This window comes from Bos mutus, chromosome 24, assembly GCF_027580195.1.
Source record: "Bos mutus isolate GX-2022 chromosome 24, NWIPB_WYAK_1.1, whole genome shotgun sequence".
Classification (NCBI taxonomy): domain Eukaryota; kingdom Metazoa; phylum Chordata; class Mammalia; order Artiodactyla; family Bovidae; genus Bos; species Bos mutus.
This window is the reverse complement of record NC_091640.1, coordinates 46,788,640-46,806,684: the sequence shown is the minus strand read 5'-3', so window position 1 is coordinate 46,806,684 and position 18,045 is coordinate 46,788,640. Positions and strand designations below refer to the sequence as shown.

Below are 18,045 nucleotides of genomic sequence, written 5' to 3'. Positions count from 1 at the left end.
GTTGCACTCATCTCACATGCTAGTAAAGTAATGCTCAAAATTCTCCAAGCCAGGCTTCAGCAATATGTGAACCGTGAACTTCCAGATGTTCAAGCTGGTTTTAGAAAAGGCAGAGGAACCACAGATCAAATTGCCAACATCCGTTGGATCATGGAAAAAGCAAGAGAGTTCCAGAAAAACATCTATTTCTGCTTTATTGACTACACCAAAGCTTTTGACTGTGTGGATCACAATAAACTGTGGAAAATTCTGAAAGAGATGGGAATACCAGACCACCTGACTGGCCTCTTGAGAAACTTATATGCAGGTCAGGAAGCAACAGTTAGAACTGGACATGGAACAACATACTGTTTCCAAATAGGAAAAGGAGTACGTCAAGGCTGTATATTGTCACCCTGCTTATTTAACTTACATGCAGGGTACATCATGAGAAACGCTGGGCTGGAAGAAGCACAAGCTGGACTCAAGATTGACTGGAGAAATATCAATCACCTCAGATATGCAGATGACACCACCCTTATGGCAGAAAGTGAAGAGGAACTAAAAAAGCCTCTTGATGAACGTGAAAGAGGAGAGTGAAATAGTTGGCTTAAAGCTCAACATTCAGAAAACTAAGATCATGGCATCTGGTCCCATCACTTCATGACAAATAGATGGGGAAACAGTGGAAAGTGTCAGACTTTATTTTCTGGGGCTCCAAAATCACTGTAGATGGTGACTGCAGCCATGAAATTAAAAGACGCTTACTCCTTGGAAGGAAAGTGATGACCAACCTAGATAGCATATTCAAAAGCAGAGACATTACTTTGCCAATAGAGGTCCATCTAGTCAAGGCTTGGTTTTTCCAGTGGTCATGTACGGATGTGAGAGTTGGACTGTGAAGAAAGCTGAGCACTGAAGAATTGATGCTTTTGAACTGTGGTGTTGGAGAAGACTCTTGAGAGTCCCTTGGACTGCAAGGAGAGCCAACCAGTCCATTCTAGAGGAGATCAGTCTGGGTGTTCTTTGGAAGGAATGATGCTAAAGCTGAAACTCTAGTACTTTGGCCACCTCATGTGAAGAGTTGACTCATTGGAAAAGGCTCTGATGCTGGGAGGGATTCGGGGCAGGAGGAGAAGGGGACGACAGAGGATGAGATGGCTGGATGGCATCACCGACTCAATGGACATGTGTTTGAATGAACTCCGGGAGTTGGTGATGGACAGGGAGGCCTGGCGTGCTGCAATTCATGGGGTTGCAAAGAGTTGGACACAACTGAGTGACTGAACTGAACTGAACTGAACTACCTTTTCAACCAAAATTTGTTTTCTGCCATTCAGAGATAATTATTGCTTTAAAAAAATTAATTTGCATTTTATCATCCAGTTTATACACATTTTTTTGTTATTTAGTTAAACTTTTTTCTTTGAATTCAGGCTAAAATAAATAAAGTGAATGTCCCCAAAAGTCTAAGAGAAAAGGAGATTAAAGGAAAATTATAATCCTTGAAGTAATAAAATATTTAACACAAAAAGTAGTGACTTAAACTAGGAGAAAATATTTACAAATGACACATCGGATAAAGAACTATATTAAAAATATACAAAGAGCTCCTAAAACTCAACAATAAGAAAACAAAAAATACAATTGAAAATAGGCAAAAGAAATGAACAAATACCTCACAAAAGAAGATATATGGATAGTCTAAACAAATATATGAAAAGATGCTCAACAACATACGTCATCAAGGAGTAGCACATTAAAACAAGACAGCACTGCACACCTATCAGAAAAGATGCTCAACAACATACGTGATCAAGGAGTGGCAAATTAAAACAAGATAGCACTGCACACCTACCAGAATGGTGAAAATCCAAAACACTACCAGCACCACATACTGATGAAGACGCGAAGCCATGGGAACTCTCATTCACCGATGGTGGGAAGGCAGAATGGTACGGCCGCTTTGGAAGACAGTTTGTTGGTTTCTTACAAAACTAAACATACTCTTACCATATGATCCAGCTGTAATGCTCCTTGGTATTTACTCCAAAGAGTTAAAAACACACCTACACACAAAATTTCACTCTGAAGCTGCCCATGCAGCTTTATTTATAATTGCCAGAAGCAATCAAAATGCCCTATTTCAGTATGTGAATCAATAAAGTGCACCACATCTACACAACAGAATATCAGACAGTATTTTTAAAAATATATTAAGGCATGAAGGAAACATGCATATTACTAAGTGAAAGAAGCCGATCTGAAAAGGTAACAATGGAAGAAACTTTCAAATACTGAGTTATGGAGAAGTCATTCTGCCTAACACGTGATCTGGCTTGTCTAGAATAGCCAGTCTGTAGCCTGTCAAATATAAAGTGTACATCTGCTTTAACCATTAAAGAAAAGAATGCTTTTAAAAATCAAAATGGAGTAACTGTAGTTCAAGCATCCAACATGAAGCCTGGTGGCCACTGTGAATGTGGTTTCAGACAGGTTCTACATTACTAAGCACTTGAATTTCTGAACAGTATCAGACTCAACACCACCACTAGCTATCCTCAAACTGCTAGCAGCTGCAACCATGTGGACCCCAACCAATCCTTACTCCACAAGCACACTTACTTCTTGCCAGCTCCAGTTATAATTCTTGATAAACAGCTCATATAACTAGTTGTAACCTTCCAGTTTTTTGCCTTTAAAAGCCTGCCCCATTTTGATCCTGCAGAACATAATTCAAATGCTTCTTGAATCTGTGTCTCCCAGGCTATAGTCCTTGGTTTGGCTCAAATAAAACTTCTCTACTTTTATTATGGGATGGGCCAGGTGGCTCACACAGTAGAATCTGCCTGCAATGCAGACCCGGATTCGATCCCTGAGTTAGGAGGATCCCCTGGAGAAGGAAATGGCAATCCACTCCAGCATTCTTGCCTGGAAAAACCCATGGACAGAGGAGCCTGGAGGGCTACAGTCCATGGGGTCGCAAAGAGTCGGACATGACTGAGCAACTGACACTTTCACTTCATTCCTATTTTAGGTTGTTTACTGATTATTTATATCAACAGTTTCATACTGTGTGATTTCACCTATGTGACATTCTGGAAAAAAAAGCAAAACTATGAAGACAATAAGATCAGTGGTGGGGAGAGAGAGGGAGACAGAACACAGAGGCTTTCAGAGCGGTGAACTATTTTCTACATGACACTATCAACGTAGCCACATTGTCAAAATCGATAGGGTGTGCATAAAGTGACTTTAATGCAATGCAAACTATGTACTCTGAGTAATAAAGACGAGTCAATGTAGATTCATCTGATGCAAGATATTGATGATGCTGGAGTTGTGGACATGTGAGGTGGGAGATATATGGGAATTCTCTGAACTTTCCACTCAATTTTGCTGTGAACCTAAAACTGCTCTTAAAAAAAATCTTTCTTTTTAATATGAATTGATTTTTAAACAAAAATATCAGATCTAATACTGTGTTGGCCAAAAAGTTCATTCTTTTTTTCCCCTGTAAAACGGATCTAAATAGCACTCAGTTGTCTTTAACTTCATTGGAAACAATTTTCAGACTGTATTTTAACAGCAGTCATATCAGTGTGCAACTTTTTAAAAAAGCATCAAAATTGGTGAATTTTTGTGTAGCCATTTTAATATTGAAGATGGAAGTAAAAAGCAACATTTTTGGCATTTTATGCTTTATTATTTTGAGAAAGGTAAATACTCAACTGAAACACACAAAAAAAGATTTTTTAAGTGTTTGGAGAAGGTGAAAAAACATGTCAAAAGTGCTTTGTGGAGTTTTTTGCTAGACCATGCTCCACAGTCAAGTAGACCAGTTGAAGTTGATAGAGATCAAATCAAGACATTAACTGGGAACTATCAATGTTATATCACACAGGAGACAGCTGATATACTCAAAATATCCAAATCAAGCATTGGAAATGATTTGCACCAGCTTGGTTACGTTAATCACTTTGATGATTGGGTTCCACATAAGTCAAGTGGAAAAAAACCTTCTTGACCATATTTCTGCATGTGATTCTCTACTTAAATGTAATGAAAACTGTCCATTTTAAAAAACAGATTGTGACGGGCAATGAAAAGTGGATACTGTACAATAATGTAGAATGGAAGAGATCGTGGGGCAAGTGAAATGAACCACCCTCTACCATACCAAAGGCCAGTCTTCAACCAAAGAAGGTGCTATTGTGTATACGGTGGGATCGGAAGGGAGTCCTTCATTAAGAGCTCCTTGCCAAAAACCTAACAATTAATTCCAACAAGTACTGCTCCCAATTAGGCCAACTGAAAGCAGCACTCAACAAAAAGTGTCCGGCATCAGTCAACAGAAAACACATAATCTTCCATCAAGATAACAAAAGAGCACATATTTCTCTCATGACCAGGCAAAAACTATTAGAGCTTGGCTGGGAAGTTCTGATTCATCCAATGTACTCACCAGACATTGTACCTTTGGATTTCCATTTATTTTGGTCTTTACAAAATTCGCTTAATGGAAAAAAATTCAATTCCCTAGAACTGTAAAAAGCGCCCAGAAGAGTTCTTTGCTCAAAAAGAGAAAAAGTTTTGGGAATACGGAATTATGAAGTTGTCCGGAAAATGGCAGAAGGTAGTAGAAGAAAATGGTGAGTACATTGTTCAGTAAAGTTCCTGGTGAAAATGAAAAATACGTCTTTTATTTTTACTTTACAATTGAAGGAAATTTTTGGCCAACTCAATATATTTAAACGGAGTCACTCTTCAAAGTAGTCACCTTAGTAGGTCATGCTTTTATTCTATTGATCAAAACATTTCTGAAACTCTTCTTTTAAAATCACCTTCAATGTAGATTCATCCCTGTTACCTCAGGTGGTAAAGCATCTGCCTGTAATGCAGGAGACCTGAGTTTGATCCCTGGGTCGTAGGGAAGATCCCCTGGAGAAGGCAATGGCAACCTACTCCAGTACTCTTGCCTGGAAAATCCCATGGACGGTGGAGCCTGGTGGGCTACAGTCCATGGGGTCACAAGGAGTCAGACACGACTGAGCGACTTCACTTCACTTCATCCTCTCCTAGCCCACATTTACAAAAATAATATGCAGCCCTGTAGAAAACTGGACCAATGCATAAATGCACAAGAAAAAAAAATAAGATATTTTGGTTACATTCTTTCCATCTTCTTACAAAATAGGCTTCTCATGTGTTTTGATAAGCTGTGTTTTTTTCCATAAAAATACTTTGTAAATATTTTTCCCAGTTATTAAAAGTTTTAATGACTGCACAGAAAGCATCATAACTTAATTATCCCTCAGCTGTTGGAGAGTCCTCTTGTTTGAAGTTGGGCCTCACCAAATTTAAGAACACACTTTATTAGCAGCTTTGACTGTTTCTAAAATCCAAATTTGCCCTCAGGGACAGATCTGATAACATTAAGAGAGTTTTAAAAGCAGATGACAGGCCATCCTTAAAAAATGACCCTGGGTACATCTCCCCCTCTGTCCTTAAAGAAATCTGTAGCATCAGGGGGAGTTAAAAAACCGGAAAGGCAAGATAAAGATGAAGAAGGGTGCTCGCTTCGGCAGCACATATACTAAAATTGAAACGATACAGAGAAGATTAGCATGGCCCCTGCGCAAGGATGACACGCAAATTCGTGAAGCGTTCCATATTTTTATCATATATGAAATGAGTCGCCAGTCCAGGTTCGATGCACGATACTGGATGCTTGGGGCTGGTGCACTGGGACGACCCAGAGGGATGGTATGGGGAGGGAGGAGGGAGGAGGGTTCAGGATGGGGAACACATGTATACCTGTGGCTGATTCATTTTGATATATGGCAAAACCAATACAATATTGTAAAGTTTAAAAATAAAATAAAATTAAAATTAAAAAAAAAGAATCAAGAAGGGAATTACAGTAATCTTTGCTACGTTTTTATCTGTTATTACGAAATATATAATTCATATAGAAGAGTATAAAACATCCATTCCTTTTTAATAATAATAACAGGCTTCACCCTGGTTAGAGCCCAGAGCACGTTCTGTGTCTAAGAAACCCCCTCACTGTTCCTTTCAGACGTTTCCCCTCCTCCCACCAGAGGTAACTTCCATCCCAATTTTTATACTCAGCATTGCCTTTCTCTTTATGGTTTTACCAACTATGTGAAAGTGAACGTCGCTCAGTCGTGTCCAACTCTTTGCAACTCCGTGGACTATACAGTCCATGGAATTCTCCAGGCCAGAATACTGGAGTGGGTAGCCTTTCCCTTTTCCAGGGGATCTTCCTGGATCAGGAATCGAACCAGGGTCTCCTGCATTGCAGGAGGATTCTTTACCAACTGAGCTATCAGGGAAGCCTACCATACATCCTTAAAAATACACTGTAGATAGTTTTCACATTTTTTAATATCCATAAATATTTACTCACGATCACATTTTAAAGAACTGGAGAGTCTATTACTAAGAGAATGAATAAACATTGTGTGATACGTTCTTCTTTTAACTTTTGTGTGTGTGTTAGTCCCTCAGTCATGTCCGACTCTTTGCGACCCCACAAACTAACCCGCCAGGCTTTTCTGTCCATGGAATTCTCCAGGCAAGAACACTGGAGTGGATTGCCATTCCCTTCTCCAGAGGATCTTCCCAACCCAGGGATTGAACCCTGGTCTCCTGCATCACAGGCAAATTCTTTACTGTTTGAGCTACAGGGAAGTCCTTTGAATTATGTATACAGCCTCCCTGTTGGGGAATCAAACTCCCATCTCCCACATGACAGGTGCAGATACTCACCACTATACTAACGAGGAAGGGCTTTTTTATTGGAAGAGAATTGCTTTTATTGGAGGATAATTAACTTTTTTATTGGAGGATAATTGCTTTACAATGTTGTGGTGGTTGCTGCCGTACATCAATATGAATTAGTCATAATTTTATACATATCCCCTCTCTAAAGCCTCTCTCTCTCCCCATTCCACCCCTCGAGGTCATCACAGAGCACCAGGCTGGGCTCTCTGTGTTATAGAGCAGTTTCCTGTTAGTTGTCTATTTCACACATGATGGTGAACAGATGTCAATGTTACTTTCTCGATTTCTCCTAGCCCCTCCATCCCCAGCTGGGTCCACAAGTCCATTCTCTAGTCTGTGTCTCCATTTCTTCGCTGTAGATGGGTTCATCAGTACTATTCTTCTAGAGTATATCGTTTAGATATCATGTACATATACATATTGTATATATATGCCTGGAGAATTCCATGGACAGAGAAGCCTGGCAGGTTAGTTTGTGGGGTTGCAAAGAGTTGGACACGACTGAGGGACTAACACACACAAAAAAAGTTAAATTAAAACAAGAATGTATCACATAATGTTTATTTATTCTCTTAGTAATAGACTCTTCAGTTCGTTAAAATGTGATCATGAGTAAATATTTTTGGCTTCCCTGGTGGCTCAGTCGGTAAAGAGTCTGCCTGCAATGCAGGAGACCTGGGTTCTATCCCTGGGTTGGGAAGATCTCCTGGAGAAGGGAATGGCAACCCACTCTGGTATTCTTGCCCGGAGAATTCCATGGACAGAGGAGCCTGGTGGGCTCCAGTCCATGGGATCACAAAGAGTCGGACACGACTGAGTAGCTAACTTAATACATATATCTGATATTTGTTTTTCTCTTAACTCTGTATAACAGACTCTAGGTTTAGGTTTTCACATTTTTTAACATTATGTGAATGGAATTTACATTTATTTCTTGTGACTACTTTTATTTCACAGTATGTAATTTCTCCCCTCCCCCAAAAAAGTTCATATCAAAGTAAGAGCTTAGGTATAATGCAGCTATTTCATAATATCTTCATTCAATTATCTGCTCCCACTGCTTTCTAGTCTGTGGGCATAATTTCAGTGTCTTAGAGGGTTGCTATCTTAAGGCTTCTCAAGGTAACTCTTCTGTTTCCCAGAAAATAGAAGTATCCTGTAGTGCTAAGCTTTTCTAATTTACCAAAATTAGTCTTGGTTATCCAAGGCTCTTTTTTGGTAAATTGATTTGCCTCACCTATAGTGCCATCTAGTGTATGAGGAGGGGAAGCACCTCATGAATTTTGCTCTTTAGTGGCTAAATCCTATTTGACTCTCAGAGAGCCCAGACTGGAGTACGCCAGGTTTCCTTGTCCTTCACTATCTCCCACTGTTCACTCAGACTTAAGTCCATTAAGTCGGTGATGCCATCCAACCATTTCATCCTCTGTCCCCTCCTTCTCTTCTTGCCCTTGATCTTTCCCAGCATTGGGGTCCTTTATGAAATTTGGGTAGTTTCGAAGGACTGTTTACATAATAAAGATGATCAGCATAAAATTCAGTTCAAATCAAGCTTGCAAAATAAAAACTAAAACTGCATATTAAACAAGCAAGATTGATGGAATATGTTTCTAAATGTCCACATTCTCAAACTCACACTTGAGGGTTTGACTCAAAACCTAGGTCTCTGGCTCCCAAGCCAATGACCTTTCCTCCATCAGTTGCCCCCCTGCATTAACCCCTACTCATCAATGTCCATTCCCACCCCTGCACATTCACGAGACCAAAGAGAAATCGCTATTTTGTCAAAAATGGTGTGCCAAATTTGCCAAAATCAAACAACTATGGTTACCAGTAATTCTTGGCTGACCTCACATTAGTAACAAATGGTGTCCCTTACAGGTCCTCAAACTGAATCTCACAATTTTAGTGACCATTTCAGAGCAACTTCTGGCCAGGCCTCAGTTAATTAGTCACTCTGCTGCACCAAGAGAAGTGTATCTCATAGGGAATTATGCCTTTAACTCCAGAAAAGTCACAGTCCTGCTGTACCTGAAGCTCATCTGTTTCATTTGTAAGCAAAGGTTTTTAAGAACAAAAGGATCTGAATTAAAGAGCCATGAAAGCCACAAACATCCCCAGAGGGACTGCACTGGACACGGACTGTGACCATTTCTACCTGGGCAGTGTTTTGCGAAACTGTGGGTGTTCTGCCAGCATCAGGGTCAGTGTTTGGTGGGTACTCAACAGCTATTCGGAGAAGGCAATGGCACCCCATTCCAGTACTCTTGCCTGGAAAATCCCATGGACGGAGGAGCCTGGTAGGCTGCAGTCCATGGGGTCCCGAAGAGTCAGATATGACTGAGCAACTTCATTTTCACTTTTCACTTTCACGCATTGGAGAAGGAAATGGCAACCCACTCCACTGTTCTTGCCTGGAGAATCCCAGGGACCGGGGAGCCTAGTGGGCTGCCGTCTATGGGGTCACACAGAGTCGGACACGACTGCAGCGACTTAGCAGCAGCAGCAGCTATTAGTTACTTTGTTCATAGAGTTCAGAGTCCCTCCATGCTACGCTCTGGGAGTACGAGCTCCTTCCTAAACACGCGCTCGTGTTCTCTTATGACTAAGATGCTGAGAAAAGACAGTCGGGGTGTTTTGCCTGTGCTCCTCAGTATGACATGCACTGCTCTGGCTTTGGCTGGTAGCCCTGAATTTCCTAAAGGTGCTCACCTGGGTAGAGCCCATGTTTATTTACAGATTTATACCACAATCACTATAATAATCTTAAAATATCTTCATTACTCCCCGAAGAAACTCTGCACCCCTTAGCTGTCACCCTCTGTCCTTAAAAGCCATAGAACTGTACATTTAAAATGGGTGAGTTGCATGGTATGTGAATTATATCTCAACAAAGCTGTCTTAAAATACATAAAAACAGGGAGAGGTAGGGAGAAAAAGGCTAAAATGAATGTAAATAATCTGAATAATTTTTTTAGTAATTAATATAAAATAAATGATATGGCTGGAAATACAAATGATTTCATGTAATATTCTGAAGTTATTCAAAATGGAAATGGGGGGCTGCTTATCACCCACACGATTATGAGGGTCTCCTTACTGCCCTGATGGCAGAGCCGGGCCATATCTTAGAATGTGGCAACGATGCTCCTTTACTTGTTCTGATGAATTGGCTGTAACAAACTTGCTGAGTCAACGTGATTACAAGATAGAGTCCCCAGAAAGAAAAGAACACACAAAATCATCTAAGCAGATATTCCCTTCATATGTTTTCTTTTTGGTTGTATCAAAAAGCTTGCCGTGCACAGAAAATTGAAGAAACCACCTTAAGTATTATTAGTATTTCTTCAGTGCATCTGGACAAAAATATTAGCTTCTTTCAAAAAGAATCTCAAAAAATTTTAATGCAGAAATTTTTAAGATTTTACCCAGCTAATATTCAGAGCAGGCAAGGTATGAAAGAATATGTACTCAGATACAATTGGTAGGAATATAAACTAGTACAACATTTTTACAGAGCAAAATGAAACACATGCCCACCAACTCACAATTCCACACCTCACCATTCACGCAAGATTACACTATATTATAGGAATGGTTCACATGTGCAAAATAATTAATGTTCAAGGATATTTAATAAAGCATTATGTACATTCTCCTCTGAAATTAGAAATATCTAAAACGCTAGTGGTAAAGAATCCACCTGCCAATGCAGGAGATACAAAAGATTTAGGTTCGATCCCTGGGTCAGGAAGAGCCCCTGGAGTAGGAAATGACAACCTGCTGCAGTATTCTTGCCTAGAAAATTCCACGGGCAGAGGAGCCTGGCAAGTTACAGTCCATGGGGTCACATAGAGTAGGACACGATGGAGCACACACACACACACACAGAAAATGTCCATTAGAGGTTACATAAATCATGATACAGGCTTACCAAGGATCACCACAATACAAAGACAAAGTAGATCTGATTTTGAAGACAGCTTTTTCTCCCCATCCACGTACTGTCTGTCCACTCCCGAGTAGAAAGAAAGTTTGAATTAAAGGTAGTGTTTGGACTTCCCTGGTGGTACAGTGGTTAAGAATCTGCCTGCCAACGCAGGGCACACAGGTTTGATCCCTGGTCCAGGAAGACCCCACATACTGTGGGACACCACAACTACTGAAGCCCATGCCCTAGAGCCTGTGCTCTGCAACAAGAGAAACTGAAATGAGAAGCCCCCTCACCGCAATGAAGAGTAGTCCCCACTCGCCTCAACTGGAGAAAGGCTTCATGCAGCAACGAGGACTCAACGCAGCCAAAAATAAATAAATAACTTTTTAAAACATAAAGGTAATGTTTAAATCGGACAAAGAAAAACTTCAATTAATACAAAAAGTTTAAAAAGAAACGTTTAGCTTTCCACCCAATCACTATTACTAATTTCTCATATAATTGTTCTGAATATATCAATATATATATCAATACATCAATGAGTCCATTTTTGCAAATACTCTTTTAAATTTGCAAAAATGGAATCATTTTGTGTATACTGTTTGGCCTTTTTCCCCCATTCAATAATATGTCTTGAACACCTCTGTATATAAGCAAATGCAGATCTACCTAATTCTAAGACATATGTAGTGAAAGTGAAAGTGAAAGTGAAGTCACTCAGTTGTGTCTGACTTTTTGCGACCTCATGGACTGTAGCCTATTTTCCAGGCAAGAGTACTGGAGTGGGTTGTCATTTCCTTCTTCAGGGTCTCTTCTTGACCCAGGGATCAAACCGGGGTCTCCCGCATTGCAGGCAGACACTTTACCGTCTGAGCTACCAGGGAAGCCCAAGATATATCTAATTTTTTTTCCCTTTCTTTTTCTATGAGTGAAAGAGTGTGGATGTGTATTTCTGTGCTTTGGTGAAAAACTTAGATACTTCTGGGTAAAGGAATGGGATGCTGCTGCTAAGTCACTTCAGTAGTGTTCGACTCTGTGTGACCCCATAGATGGCAGCCCACCAGGCTCCCCCATCTCTGGGATTCTCCAGGCAAGAACACTAGAGTGGCTTGCCATTTCCTTCTCCAATGCATGAAAGTGAAAAGTGAAAGGGAAGTCGCTCAGTCGTGTCTGACTCTTCGCAACCCCATGGACTGCAGCCTACCAGGTTCCCCCGTCCATGGGATTTTCCAGGCAAAAGTACTGGAGTGGGGTGCCATCACCTTCTGCAAGGAATGGGATGAGGGTACAGCAACTCAATTTTTTTCTTTTTATCCAGAGGTTTCTGAATTGTTTAATACTTTGGCAAGTACAAAGCAAGGAAACCCAATAGGCTGGATTCTACTGTTCACAGATCAAAAAATTTCTATGCTAAGAAATTCCATCATCACCTTGGCAGATGAGCCACTCTGATATCAGGGTCCCTCCCCTCTTCTGCATCAGTAGGTACGGGAGTGGGAAATGTCCTGACACTGATGCTGGCCTTGGGTGTTCCATTCACTAGGAGGGAAAGATCCAGACAAAGGCACCCACAGGCGTCTCCTCCTCCACACTACACTTCCTAGTCCCTGGTCCCCTGACCTTGCATGCCTATACACTGAATATACAGATGCCTTTCATGTACATATACACTAAGGCAGAGAAATCTAGGGATCCAATTATCCACACACATATGGAGAGCCTTGGGTTTCACAGCTGCCCTCACCAAATGAGCTGAAGGATTTGTTAGAATAATTTCCCTCAAATTCCTTTTAGAATCCCTGCAGAGTCACTTAATCAGTGAATCACTGACTTAGTGAAATCCTGGTATACCAAGATGAATAGGAAGGCAAAGCTCTAACTCTTGGAATGGAGGGACTTCCGGATCCTGAGCTGATCTGAGCAATGTTGACCATATTCTTGAAAGACTATAAACGACCTGTCTGAGGTGGCTCCGCAAAGTTTTACTACATTCCTGGAAAACGGTAGCTGTCTCAACTCCAGTCAAGAGTACTTCTAGGGTTTTAGGCTGGAATCACAAAGTCTGGCAAGTAGACTTGCTCTCTACAGCAGATAATGGGGACTTAAGGACATGCTGTGGCTCAGTAACTTAGAATTCTTTGATCATGGGTTGCTTCAAAAATGGCTTTCTTTCTATGCAGATTGTGAAACAGCTTATACTTGAGGTGCCCAGGCCTTAAAATAAAATCACTACTTTTTTTTTGAGATAAGTTTGATGGAAATTCAGAATTTGTTAAGAGCAGAAAAGAGAGCTAAGAAAACTCTATGCAAATACCTAGTATTAACTATTTAAGATATGTAATTACTTGAAACACAGAATGTCATCTTATAAATTTGTTAAATAAAAGTATAAAGTCTGTCAGATCTGTAACATCTTCTACTCACGTCATTCAAATGAACATAGAAAACTGTCTTCTGGATTAAAAGACTAAGCATAGGGCCACCATCAATGGTCAATTTAAACTGTAAAAGGTAATGTGCCCCTGAAATGGACACAATTAGATGCTCAATTAATTTCTGTCTACCAAAGAAAGGAAGCCCAAGACTGAGCCTCTAACCGAGGCGTCTCATTTGTCTCTGCTTCAGTAATCTGCCTGTTTTCTACTTCCTTCATTTCCTTTGTGGGCTATTGTGCAACAAAAGCGCCTCCATTATCAGATTCAAAATTGAATCCTATGATACTGTAGCCTGAGGAAAAGGAAGCACTGAATATCATTCCTAGCTTTAGACCCAGAAGATATTTAGGAAATGTTACTGTATATACACTAGAAGCAGCATTAGTGCTTTTAATTTCTTTTTTACGGGTGCAATGGAGATTAATTTGCATGAGCTCGTTTCAATTTCTGTAATAAGATCCAAATTTTGCATTAAGCTTTCCATCTCAAAAACAAACAGTTAAAAAGGACACATTTCTTCTTTCAAATGTTTTTATTATAGTTCTCTTTTACAGTCTTTGCATCTAAAATTCACTTAAAAGCTTGAATATATATACCCATAAGTTCTAATTTGTTTTTTGTTTGTTTCCTGATTACCTCCTGTTTCTACCAGGAAACTTCCCAACTTTCAAATGCTGCTCAACTTGATGAAGCACTAGAACTACCAAAAGTGGTGTCTACAGATCCAAGAAAGGCATTTATTATACTTAATAAAAAATCAGAACCGGTCAATTATGCTCAGGAACAGTGTTCCATGAAGGGAAGCATGTAGAGTCAATCCTGAGTATGAATTGGTTATAAAACTGGGGATTTCAGGGAAGTATAAAGCCTATTGAAATACAGAGGACTTTCTGTGCCATGTCATTGTTATAAACACAGAAGCAGATTATGGAATCACGAGGTTTATGTTCTTTTCAAAAGCTCATGCTCAGACAGAGTACTTTCTAGTTGCAACATAGCTACATGATGGAAAGATCAGACTGCCATCCTGGTAAGGCGACATCACAGTGTGACCAGGCATAAAACAGCAGGTGAAACCTCGAGGAAACAATCAGACAACTATAGAAAGGGAGATGTTCTGCAGGATAATTGACACGGCTTCTTGAACAAGTCAGTGTCATTAAAAATAAAGAATGGCCAAAATGGTGGAGTAGGAAGACCCCGCACCCACCTCCTCCCATAAGCACACCAAAATTACAACTGCTTACAGAGCAGCTATTGATAAGACCAGAAGAAGAGAAGGAAATGTTTTCTATAACTAAAGATAGAAAAGAAAGAACCACAATGAGACAGGGTGGAGGAGTGGAGATGCTATATGGTCAAGACCCATATCCATGGGTGGGCAGCCCGCAAATGGGGGGATAATTACAACTGCTGTGGTTTTCCACAAGGAGTAAGGGGTTCAAGCTCCACATCATGATCTTTAGCCTGGGAGTCCTGCACCAAGAAGATGAGCCCTTAGAATGTTTGGTTTGAAGGCCAATGGGGCTTACTTTCAAGAGAGCCAGAAGACTGTGGAAAATAGAGACCTCACCTCTATTTTTTTCTTCTTTGTGCACACAAAATCCCATATGTGCTGGGATCCAGGGCAGAAGCAATAATTTGAAAGAAGCCTGGGTCAGACCTCCCTGGTGATCTCTGAGAGCCTCCTGGAGAGGCAGGAAGATACGGGAGTTCCCCTTGTGGACATGGACGCTGGTAGCAGCCATTATTGGAAGCTCATTCTATCACAAGGACACTGTTGCTGACTAGTGCCATTGCAGAGTCCTCCCTGCAGCTTGTTAGCACTGAGACTGGCCTCACCCACAAGCCTGTAAGCACGGGTACAGGGACACCACAGGCCAAGTAGCTAGACAGGTTGCCCCAGGACCTGTCCCCAGAACCCTCACACCAGTGAACCTGCGCTAGCCCCAGGACTCCAAGGGCCTCAGTCCCACCCATGGCAGGCTAGCACTAGCCCTGGGAAACCCCTGTCCCTGGGCCCACTCACCAGCAAGCCAATACCTGTTTTCGGACACCCTGGACTCCACAGATAGCTGTGTCAGGAACAGGCCCCACACCAGCAGGCCATCTAGTGGATTCGAGACACCTAGCCCTGCAACCACCCATCCTAGGACCTGGCTCCACCCATCAATGGACTAGCACTAGCCCCAGAACCACTCAAGGCTTTGTATCCAGCTGCTTTGGGACCCAGCCTCATCCACCAGTGGCTAGCAGCTTCAGCACAGGCAACAAAACAATATGGTTTATAGCTATTTATATTGCTATACATATAGGGTTGCCATTTCCTTCTCCAGGGCATCTTCCTGACCCAGGGTTCAAACCTGGGTCTCCTGCATTCTAGGCAGACTCTCTACCATTTGAGCCACCAGGGAAGCTCTATATATAAAGCACCCAGGCCTACCAGACAACCCACAGTAGTCAGCCTGTCACAACATAATGACCCACACGGCCCACACAGGGGATAATCCTAAAGCATATAGCTCTTGCAACCAGAGGGAAGTGCACTTCTGGGAAACACAGGACATCTACAAAAGTCCACTTCTCCAAGGTCAGGAAATATAGCCAACCTACCAAATACACAGAAATAAAAACAGGAAATTCGGCAAAATGAAGTGACACAGGAATATGTTCCAAATGAAGGAACATGATAAAACACCAGATGAAATGAGTGAGGTGGAGATAATCAACCCAATAAAGACCTCAACGTTATAATTGTAAAGCTGCTCAAAGAACTCAGGAGAAGATTAGGTAAGCAGAGTAAGAAGTTGAAAGTTATTAATAAAGGGTTAGAAAACATAAAGAAGAACCAAAGAAAGATAAAAACTACAATAAGTGAAATTTTAAAATATACTAGAAGCAATCAATAGTAGATTAAATGATACAGAGGAATGAATCTGTGAGCTGGAAAACCGAGTAGTAGAAATCACCCAAGTTGAACAGAAAAAAAAGAAAAAAAATTTAATGAAGAGAGTTTAAGAGAACTCTTAAACATTAAGGTACTAACATTTGCATTATAGGGTCTCAGAAATAGGAGAGAGAGAGTGTGGCAGAAATAACAGTGTGAAGTGTGAAGTAATAACAGTGTGAAGAAATAACAGCAGAAAACTTTCCTGTGTAAAGAAATGGACATCAGGTCCAGGAATCACAGAGATTCCCAAACAGGATCAACCCAAAGAGGACCACACCAACACAAACTGTAATAAAAGTAGCAAAAACTAAAGATAAACAGAGAGATTAAAAATAGCAAGAGAAAAACAAAAAGTTAAGTACAAGGAAACTCCCATAAGGTTATCAACTGACTTTTCAGCAAAAACTTTGCAGGCCAGAAGGGAGTGGCACAATATATTTACAGAGATGAAAGGGGAAAACCTACAACCAAGAATACTCTCTCATGGAGAAGGAAATGGCAACCCACTCCAATATTCTTGCTTGGAGAATCCCATGGACAGAGGAGCCTGGCAGGCTATAGTCCATGGGGTTGCAAGAGTTGGACATGACTTAGCGACTAAACCACCACGAAAGTAAGAGAACTCCTAAATAAAGAGAAGTTTTCCATAGAAGCTTTACTTATTCACTAGTAACTTAATATAAAGTAGCTCCGTAAATGTTAATGAATTACACAGTATGCAGATTCTTAACTGATAACTGAGGTTACCTCTTCTGAGTATATAATTATAAATTGTTAATACGACATGTGTGCATTTTTCCATTTGGGAAAGTGAAAACTTTATTTCAGTGTTTTTGCCTCAAGCAGTCTTGGTTAGCTTGTTCAGGTGTTTTGTACAGCCATCATCAAAAGTGGTTAACATGGGGATTCTGAACATATTTTTGCTGGGGAGGTGAAAATGATGGAGTATGATGAACAGGTATATTCCCTACCCATTGCCCATATGCTTTCTTCCTGAATCTGTAATCCTAGACTTACTGGCTATAACTGTTATTTTTGGTGTTAATTTTAAGACTGATAGCCTAAGGAATTAGTGAAGCTCCTGAATGCACCAAAGTTTCAAAACTGTGTTTCTTAAGACTTGCTCTGTGGAGCATTTATTCCTAAGAGATGCTCAAGGGTATGAAAGGTTCCATGAGCAAGTTGGGAACTTTGCAAACCTGCCTATTGGCATATTAAAGGCTCTAAGAATCCCTTCTATTTGAGTTTGAATATATCCTTGTCTAAAGATGGAACCTGTTTTTTTAATTAAATACTTACTGACGTCAAAAAAAAAAAAAAAAAAAGAATACTCTCTCAGGCAATGTGTTCACTCAAATTTGATAGAATGATCAAAAAGGTTATAGACAAGCAAAAGATAAAGGAGCTCAGCCCTCCCAAAACAGCTTTACAAGAAATATTAAAGAGACTACTTTAAGTGAAAAAGAAAAGACTGCTACTAGAACTAGGAAAATTATGAAAGGAAAAACCTCATTGGTAAAGGCATATAGACAATAAAGGCAGTGAACCAACCATGTGTAAAACTAGTAGGAAGGTTAAAAGACAAGGGTTGAGTTTTCCTGGGGGTCTAGTGGTTAAGAATCTGCCTGCCCATGAAGGGGAAATAGGTTTAACCCCTGGTTCAGGAAGATTCCACATGCTGTGAGGGGCAACTAAGCCCGTGCACCACAACTCCTGAGTCCATGCACCACAAGTACAGAAGCCTGTGTGCCCTAGAGCCGATGATCCACAAGAGAAGCCACCACACAAGAAGCCCGTGCACGACGACAAGCAGCCCCCACTTGCTGCAACTAGAGAAAGCCCGTATGCAGCAACAAAGACCCAACACAGCCAAAAGTTAATAAACACACAAATCTTAACAAAAAGACAGGTGTGGTAAACTCATCTTTATCCATATT

At 40.7% G+C, this 18,045-nt stretch overlaps 1 protein-coding gene and 1 non-coding gene across 2 annotated transcripts in view; one reads left to right on the top strand and one right to left on the bottom strand.

Moving 5' to 3' along the window:
* Nucleotides 1-18,045, bottom strand: part of KATNAL2 (katanin catalytic subunit A1 like 2) — a 116,530-nt gene that overhangs the window by 68,263 nt on the left and 30,222 nt on the right.
* Nucleotides 5,552-5,658, top strand: LOC138985460 (U6 spliceosomal RNA). Its single transcript, XR_011462528.1, has one exon. It is a non-coding gene; the product is annotated as a U6 spliceosomal RNA (small nuclear RNA).